This window comes from Miscanthus floridulus, chromosome 7, assembly GCF_019320115.1.
Source record: "Miscanthus floridulus cultivar M001 chromosome 7, ASM1932011v1, whole genome shotgun sequence".
NCBI classification, from domain to species: domain Eukaryota; kingdom Viridiplantae; phylum Streptophyta; class Magnoliopsida; order Poales; family Poaceae; genus Miscanthus; species Miscanthus floridulus.
The window spans coordinates 5,764,348-5,774,397 of NC_089586.1; positions in this window are offsets into that span (position 1 = coordinate 5,764,348).

Below are 10,050 nucleotides of genomic sequence, written 5' to 3' on the forward strand. Positions count from 1 at the left end.
CCACTCCTCTAGTGGGGAGAGAGGGCATGAGTCGGAGTCATGATGCGGAGCTTTCTGCCTGTTGAACGGTGGCGGCTTCCACCAGTGCACGGTGGTTCCGGTAGACCGCCCTCTCCTGGGAGTCAACGGGCTCAAGAACACCGCGCAGAAGCATTGCCGCAGCAGCGATGTTCTGGCTAGCCCAAGCGAACTGTGGGGGGTCGTTCCCCTCATTCATGATGTCATGCTAGACCTAGCAGGTGCGACCCTAGGCACCGCTTGCTGGGTCACGCGCATGGGGCGCTACATGCTGCACCGAGCGCACCGGTGTAGGTGGCGGCTGGTTCTGCCGCTGTTGTCATAGCTCCTCGGCGTGCTCTTGTGCGAGTGTGAGGGCCTCGCATGTGGGTCCGGAGGGGTGTGAGGCTACAAAGACACCGCAACCACCGGCAGCTCTCCTAGAGCGTCCACCATAGCGCACTCCCAGGACAGACGGTGGCTAGGTGCCACATTGCCGATGCTGAAGCCGTCACTCTCAACCTCGTCATCCTGGAGTTTGTGGAAAGTGGTGGGAGCATAGCTTGCCATTCTCACAAATTCGGATGTGAGAGGCGGTTGCGCCAGCGTCCTTCGGAGCCCCTGAGCGTACGCGTCCACGGGGGATGCGAGGCCACAAGGGAACCGGTCGTATGGTGTTTGCGGTGCGGACAATACAGTCCCTCTAGATAATCGGTGGGAGATAGTAAATAGAGAGTGAATAACAGTATGCACATTACTCATAGCGGGGTTTGAGCAGAGAGTTTGCTCGGAATGAAGCGTAGGTGCCTCGTTGTTGAAGTCATCGCGCGTCCCAGAGCCGATGGAGGGCGCCCCTCCGAAGGGCGCCAGAACAAGTGCCTCCTTGCAGAGGTGTAGTATGCCGAGCCGGTCCGCAACGAAGTCTAGGCTTTCAAAGAGGAAGGCCTAGGATGGCTCGAAGACGGGCGGAACCCACATCCCCATAGGTGGGAGTGTGGGAAACTCCAGTGAGCTGAAGCGAGTCATATCGCTTGAGCCCATCATGGTGGAGTTGGTAGAAAACTGGGCCATCCGATGACCAAAAAGTGTGAACGTACAGCGTCTTCCCCACGGACGGCCCCAACTGTCGGTGCAGAAAGTGACCAACACGTAAATATTTGTAGTTTTGCTGTACGTTGTGATCGGAGGTGGCCTAGCACTCAATGACACAGGGTTTATACTGGTTCAGGCAACGTACCCTATGTCTAGTTTGAGTCGGTCGGTGACTTTATTCCTGAGCCCTGGTGCTCGAAGTTTACAGTGGGGTTACAAACGAGAAGAAAAAAGATGGGGGTGTTTACACCAAAATTTGGTAGGCTTGTCCTAGAAAGAAAGAGATCGACCGATGATGTCAAAAGCAAGAAAGTCTCCTAATTAAAGGATATTTACAAGGAAATATTATTTAATATATTTGAGAGGGACATGACGTCGGAAAGCACCTCACGTGAAAATACGAGAAAATCAAGATTAAAGCAAAGGAGATATACATGTATACGTGATCACTATACTTGAATGTCTAACTATTTGCACAAATGGCCAATTAACATATTTGGCCACATCTATTCCTATTTGGCTCAGTTGATATATGGATATATGCAAATGGTGCTCGTGTACATGAAGAAGAGGAAGCCAGCCAAAATATATATATTATTAATCAAGCTAATCAAATCATGTGCATGATATGTATTGCGAGGGGAAGCATCTCCATGTACTTGATTTTCATTGGCTGGCATGCTGCTATACGTAAGCATGTGCCTGAGGAAGCTAGGAATTAAAGGAGATGAGTCCAGCTGTCATACGAGCCAGAGACCAAATTGGTATTCATTGCCGAGTAAGAGACCATGTTTAATATATTTGGAAGGAAAGATTATTTAATATCTGGCAAGGAGAGACAAGATGTGCATCACGTGACTTGTATGTTGGTTATTAGGGGTGCTTACGCACGCACGGCCCATTAATATTTGGCCGCATCCATTCAAATCTCATGCGATACGGAAAGCATCTGAATCCATAAGAAGCAATGAAAAGAATGAAAACGCCAAGATAGGTCCAGGATTGTTACGTGGTGCATGCAAAACCAAGTAAAGATCGGCATGCATATACGCATATACGGTGAATTCAAGGATGCATAACAAGAGAAGATACGTCGGTCAAGGAAACTTTATCAGCAAGGATTCTACATAACAGAAATTAGAGTTCATGTATCTTGATATTTCTTTTTGTTATCTAGTCATGTTCGTTTATGACTCTTATCAGCCCCAGGTATAAATATTGGACCCCGGCTATTGTAAAGGACACACAATCAATACAATACAAGTTACTTACTTTTTTTGGCTCCGGCTACCCCTTAGGAGTAGGAGTAGAGTAGATCTCGGCGATTTCTTCAGCGAACAAGGTTGCATCAGTCCGGCCGACCTCCGACTTGTTTGTAAGTACCGTCATGGCTTATACTTCTATTCGTATGGCTACATTGATCCAGTCGACCTCCACTACGACTCTAGTATAAGCTAGTTATCGACTCTTGTTTAGTTCTAAGATGTGGAAATCAAGAGTGAATCATTCCTATCCATCTCGAACAACGAGAGTGTCAAGCATTGATTCAAATCATAAAGCTCCCAATCTTCACCCTTTTTCTCGGACACCCTACGGAACCAATTTCTCCAACCCTTAGGCATTTTGGGCCAATTTCTGAAGGGAGTTTTGGTATTCCAAGAGGACAAATCCACTGCAGAATGTTCGAAGGGCATTTCATTGGTTTCTTGATGGATGAAATCAGATGGGTCAGGGTCACCCATAGGTCCAAGAAAATAGACATTGGAAGCAACAGCTGGTGGAATTAAGATTTTATTCCTCATCTCCTAAAAATCGGATGGAATAAATTTAAGGAGAAAAATACAGGATAGCAGCCGGTATTCAGAGAATGGAAAACTCGGAAGGCATACCTAAGGGACATGGTCGCTGGTCACCATTAAAGCCAAAGTAGATTTGAGTCTAACAAAGAACGCTTGAATAACGGCTTGATAGAACAGAGGATTTGCTAGGGTTTGAGGCCTTGGCGATGACGGCATCGGATATTAAGATTTAATCAAGGAAAAGGGAAAAGGCAAAAAGGCCGAGTGAGTTGGAAGAGGTACTGTTGGGATATTATATAGAACTTAAGCCAAGAAGTCAGGAATCGTGCGTATATCCTGGAATAAAACGGTTGCGGTGTGGTAAACGGATAAATAGGAATTTTGGAATAAAATCACTTTTATCCCAAAATTAGGGTGCATGTGTTTACACCAAAATTTGGGAGAAGAACGCGAGAATTTGAAGGCTTCCAAGATTGTGCCAATCAATGAATCAATTGCATAAGGATCGATATCAGCTGATTCAGATACGACTCTGGAATCGGATCTCTTTGGATGACGTCAGCATATAGCGATGATAAGCTACAGTTGGCGCCAGAAAACTACATATCAGACTCTACAAAAAGGTAAAGATTAGGATCCAAGTTATCTTAAATTAGTAATGTTTTCTTCTATGCCGAAGATTGTAATGAGTCGTGCTCGGGTAGGATTCATGTTTAGGCTCCAGGTATAAATACTGGACCCCGGCTATTGTAAAGGACACACAATCAATCAAATACAAGTTCCTTACTTTTTTCGGCTCCGGCCACCCCTTAGGAGTAGGAGTAGAGTAGATCTCGGTGAGTTATTCAGCAAGTAGGGCTGCATCGGTCCGGCCGACCTCCTGCTTGTCTGTAAGTACCGTCATGGCTTATACTTCTATTTGTACGGCTGCATCGATCTGGTCAACCTCCATTGCGACTCTGGTATAAGCTAGTTATCGACTCTTGTTTAGTTCAAGTACGGCTGCATCGATCTGGTCGACCTCCACTGCTCGAACTAGATTAAGGTCAAGTTATTGGCTCTATCTAAGGGTGGCATCCTTCGGATAGATTCATTAAGTTACCGATATTGCTTATTGCTTCCATTATTTATTTAATTACAGCAATATCACTTTGCTCAATTAAGATTGATTTAGATCAGCCTTATATCCTATTTAATCCATCGTTTGTTAATCTAAACTGATCTGATCTGCATCTTAAACGATGAGTTATGTTTTATCGGCTGTTATATGTCAATCATGATCGTGCATAGTATGCGGTTAAGGCATGTTTGGTCTTGAATAGATTTATTGGCTAACAAAAACCGTTCTATGGCCCGTTATCATAGCCTATGTGATTCTACCTCACACCCCACTGTTAGCACCGTGGAGTGGGAATCATTATTTGGTAGATCTATTCCTGATAGGGCATGACCTTAACTATGCGCTATGCCTGAATCGGCTATTTTAGCCGATATCGAGTGCTTTCACATATGCAGTTCACATCACGAGACCGTTGAAGTAAAGATAGGTTGAAAGATGTGTTAGCCCCATGATCTTATTATTGTATTACGACCTATATGATTCAGCCTCATGTCCCACTGATATTAGTTATGAGTTAGGGTCGTCGAATCTATTGTTGTTTCTACGGCCTATATAATTCTGCCTCATGCCCCACTGGTCATAACGATAGATGAGATCTAATATGGTCATTAGATTTATCTTTATTAAATGGTTAAATGATGATGAGCTGCTTCTTTTATATAAAAAGAGATTCAGTTACTTGCAGTCATTGGCTTAGCATAAACTGATTATTGTTAACATCATATTACCATTGACTAATATTTATTTAAATAATGATATTCATCCTGAATGATAATCGATTCTTCTTTCACAGCCCCATGAGCTTTAACTGATTTATTCTTATGAGTATGCTGGAATCGACTGTTTAGTCGATTTCTTTCCATATCGGCTCTCAGAGCCACACATTCGGGACTGTCTGACAATACGATCATGTTCTACCTTAAATTATTGATTAGCTTTCTCTACTTGTTAATTGTAGGGTCAAATTGACTAGCACGTCTTAAGAGGAGTGCATAGGATCGACTATCCCTACGCTGAAGCTAGGCGGATCTCTAGCTCCATCGAGCGGACCCTTCCGGCTTGCTCGTGTGCCCTCGGCACGGGACAAAATTTTATGCTGACAATATGTGTGCTGCTTCTACACTGGAAGTACGCAAAAATATGCTTTTCATCCACCTCAAAATGTTCTGCTCCCACACTAGGAGAAGACCAAAAAAATGTTTGCTAGGTTTTATCAGAATAAATGCTCCAAGTTCTTGATAATATTTCTCTCAAAAGTTGTTGTAAAAGAGACATGGGTTATGCAAAAATATAAAAAGATGGACACAAAAGAGGTCCAAAAAAAGGAAAAGAAAAAGAGATGAGAATTAAGATAACCCATGTTCTCGCAAAAATATTCCACAAGAGAGAAATATATTTCAGAGAGTATAGTAGAATTAGGTTAGCCACTAAATATTCCACACATATGCACATCTTGATCTAAGAGTATGATACTTCTCTCCTTGGATCCGGGGTTTGACTTTATGATGCACAAGGTAAGTATACTACATACTTTGTCCCTACCCGAACTCCACGTAAGCTTTTTAGAAGTAGGGTAAATAGAGGCGAAACAATGTCTTGGTGAGGAACTATACACATTGAGTGATCTAAGAGAATCATTTGGGGGAGCAAAACTATGTTTTAGTTTAAAAATCTTTCAAAAACCCAAGTTTTCTGAGCAGGAGAAGTGAGGATGATTGGATTCTAATTCGTTCCATTCGTCAACCACCCAAGATGACATGATAGACACTTCAAAGTTCACATGTATAGGTGAGGCTTGGAATAAGGTAATATTGCTACCAGTGAATTCTTCAGCTTCTTACCAGTGATTTGATAGCCGATTATAGTTATAAACTCGGGGACCAGATCTTAATCGGCTAAAGCAGATGAACAGTCAACCCAAGTAAGTCATCAAAGCCAAGTATTGCAATCAGATGTCGCTGACTCAAGAAAGGAGATTATTGGATCAAAATAGTTCGAAGCATGAAAATTCATACTCCAAACTAGGGGGCCTGTGTTTACACCAAAATTTGGTAGGCTTGTCATAGAAAGAAAGATATCGACCGATAATGTCAAAAGCAAAAAAGTCTCATAATTAAGAGATATTTACGAGCCGGCCAGGAAATATTATTTAATATATTTGAGAGGGACATGACGTCGAAAAGCTCCTCATGTGAAAATACGGGAAAATCAAGATTAAAACAAAGGAGATATACATGTATACGTGATCACCAGACTTGAATGTCTAACTATTTGCACGAATGGCCAATTAGCATATTTGGCCACGTCTATTCCTATTTGGCTCAATTGATATATGGATATATGCAAATGGTGCTCGTGTACATGAAGAAGAGGAAGCCAGCCGAAATATATATATTATTAATCAAGCTAATCAAATCGTGTGCATGATATGTATTGCGAGGGGAAGCATCTCCAAGTACGTGATTATCATTGGCTGGCATGCTGCTATACGTAAGCATGTGCCTGAGGATGCTAGGAATTAAAGGAGATGAGTCCAGCTATCATACGAGCCAGAGACCAAATTGGTATTCATTGCCGAGTAAGAGACCATGTTTAATATATTTGGAAGGAAAGATTATTTAATACCCGGCAAGGAGAGACAAGATGTGCATCATGTGACTTGTATGTCGGTTATTAGGGGTGCTTATGCACGCACAGCCAATTAATATTTGGCCGCATCCATTCAAATCTCATGCGATACGGAAAGCATCCGAATCCATAAGAAGCAATGAAAAGAATGAAAATGCCAAGACAGGTCCAAGATTGTTATGTGGTGCATGCAAAACCAAGTAAAGATCGGCGTGCATATACGCATATACGGTGAATTCAAGGATGCATAACAAGAGAAGACACGTCGAGGAAACATATGCAAGAGAAGACACGTCGAGGAAACTTTATCAGCAAGAATTCTGCATAAAAAAATTAGAGTTCATGTATCTTGATATTTCTTTTTGTTATCTAGTCATGTTCGTTTAGGACTCTTATCAGCCCCGGGTATAAATATTGGACCCAACTATTGTAAAGGACACATAATCAATCCAATACAAGTTTCTTACTTTTTTCGGCTCTGGCCACCCCTTAGGAGTAGTAGTAGAGTAGATCTCGGCGAGTTCTTCAGCGAGCAGGGCTGCATCGGTTCGGCCGACCTCCGGCTTATCTGTTAGTACCGTCAGGGCTTATACTTCTATTTGTGCGGCTGCATCGATCTAGTAGACCTCCACTGTGACTCTGGTATAAGCTAGTTATCGACTCTTGTTTAGTTTAAGTATGGCTGCATCGATCCGGTCGACCTCCACTGCTCGAACTAGATTAAGGTTAAGTTATCGGCTCTATCTAAGGGTGGCATCCTTCGGATAGATTCATTAAGTTACCGATATTGCTTATTGCTTTCATTATTTATTTAATTACAGCAATATCACTTTGCCCGATTGGGATTGATATAGATCGGCATTTATTAACCTAAACTGATCTAATCTACATCTTAAACGATGAGTTATGTTTTATCGGCTATTTTATGTCAATCTTGATCGTGCATAGTGTGCGGTTAAGGCGTGTCTGGTCTTTAATAGATCTATTAGCTAACGAAAACCGTTCTATAGCCCGTTATCACGGCCTATGTGATTCTGCCTCACACCCCACTGTTAGCACCGTGGAGTGGGGATCGTTACTTGGTAGATCTATTCCTGATAGGGCATGATCTTAACTGTGCGTATGCCTGAATCAGCTGTTTTAGACGATATCGAGTGCTCTCACATATGCAGTTCACGTCACGAGACTATTGAAGTAAAGATAAATTGAAAGATGTGTTAGCCCTATGATCTTATTATTGTATTACGGCCTGCATAATTTTGCCTCATGCTCCACTGATATTAGTAATAAGTTTGGGTCGTCAAATCTATTATTGTTTCTACAGCCTACATGATTCTGCCTCATGCCCCACTGGTCATAGCGGTAGATGAGATCTAATATGTTCATTAGATTTATCTCTATTAAATGGTTAAATGATGATAAGCTGCTTCTTTTATATAAAAAGGGATTCAGTTACTTGCAGTCATTGGCTTAGCATAAACTGATTATTGTTGATATCTGTAACATCTCTGGTGTTTTGACCTAACACTAAAACTTAACATGTCATCATGTGCATTGCAAAGCATTCATAAAGTAGAAAATTTTGAATGCATTCACTAAATAAGCTTTATTTAATAATGTTGTTATTTCATGTGATGTGATTCAAAACCATAACTAAAGATCATGACTACAAGGGTCAAAATTCATGTGATCATGTGAGGTCATGTGTCATTTGACTCAAATAACCCTAATGGGCCATGTTACTGGTCACAAATCAAAATTAAAGTAAAAGGAAGACAAATCAAATTTGAATTCAAATTCAAATTATAAAAGTCCTTTTTGCCCCTTTTGACTAATTCAAAATCCATGTGGAATTTGGGGTTGAGGCAAAAAGCAAAGTTGGACATTATTTTATGTGGATCAACTTTGGTATTCAAAGTTTTTCAAGTTTACATATAAAATTTGAAGTAATTTTGAAATGATTCAAATGCTCAAATGCACCCCAAATTCAAATTTCAAAATGGAGACAGAATTTGAAAATGTTCCTAGAAGCAAAGTTGTAGAGTTTGAAAAATTGAGCAACTTTCATTTTTGGAGATTTTCAACTTCTTTAGAAAATTTGAGAATAATTTGAAAAAAGGACTCAGTGGCAGTTCTGTAAATATTTCAAAAATCAAAATCGACATCGCCTGTTTGCCACCGGCGACATACCGCTGTTCGCCGCCGACCTTCTTCGCCGCTTTCACGCGCGGTGACACGCCGATGCCTCCGTGGCAAGCTCGCTCGTGTGCTGTCGACACCGCACGCCTTCCTTCTTTCTATAAATAGGAGCACGCCGTCGTCGTTCCTCAGTTTCCCGTCGACTGCTCGCCACCGGTGTCCTGACCACGCTCGTGGAATTCGTCCTCGCCGTACTACCTGGGGTCAATTGCGTTGGCCAGAAGCTCCGCCTCGCCCTGCCGCTCATTCCCGACCTGCTCGCCTCGCCTCTAGCCGGTCAGCGCCACCGCACGACGTCGTCTTCTTCGGAGCCGGCCAGAGCTCCGCCATCATCGACCTCACCGTGGTCCCGTCGATCCAGTACGTCTCCGCCTTCACCGAGTCTACCTACGTGATCACGGTGAGCTCCTGAACATGATGATCATTTCGCTTTAGTCTCTACTACAACGTCGCCGTGGTTACGCCGTACGCCGTCGTACCCAAGCCGCCATGCCCGGTGGGGAGCTATCTCCAGTGCGCCTTTTGCCTTTCTGTAAGCTAGGATCGGTTCGGGGAAAAGAGTAGGTCATGTAGGTGCGGTCTGCTTCACCGGAGCTTCACCGCCGGCGCGTTTTGCTGATCAGAGCAGACAGCGCTGCCATGCATCCTCTTTGGGTACTAACGAGCGGGGTCTGGCTGTCAGTGAGAGAGAGGAAGAAGAACAGTGCAGTTTTGTATTTTCTGAAATTGTGAATAGTGCTAAAACTTTGGGAATTTGTAGGAAAATAATAATAGCTCCAAAAATTCTAAAAATTTTTGTGTAGCTTCTGTACATGCTCTAGTATGGTTCAAAAATTTGAAACATGAAATCTGAATAAATTTTTAATGTTCAAATATTCAGTCCATTAATTAATAAATGCAATTTCTATGATTTTTGTAGGCAACTGTATAATTCCAAAAATTATGAAATTTGTTTTGGTACACTAATTTGTCATGAGAAAGCTTACATAAAATTTTCAGGTCATTTGGAACAAGTTCATTTTTGGGCTTATTTCCAAATTAATTCAAACATAAATAAAGGCAAACCCTAAGTGTTTGATTAGTGTTGGATCTTGTTTTGGTCATGTTTTGTGACTAGTAGGGTTTCAAGATCCATTTGGTCAAATTACATGTGTGGTTCTTGATGGTAGAATTGCCAGTTGGTTTTGTTGGCTTGCAACTGTACCGTGAAGGAAA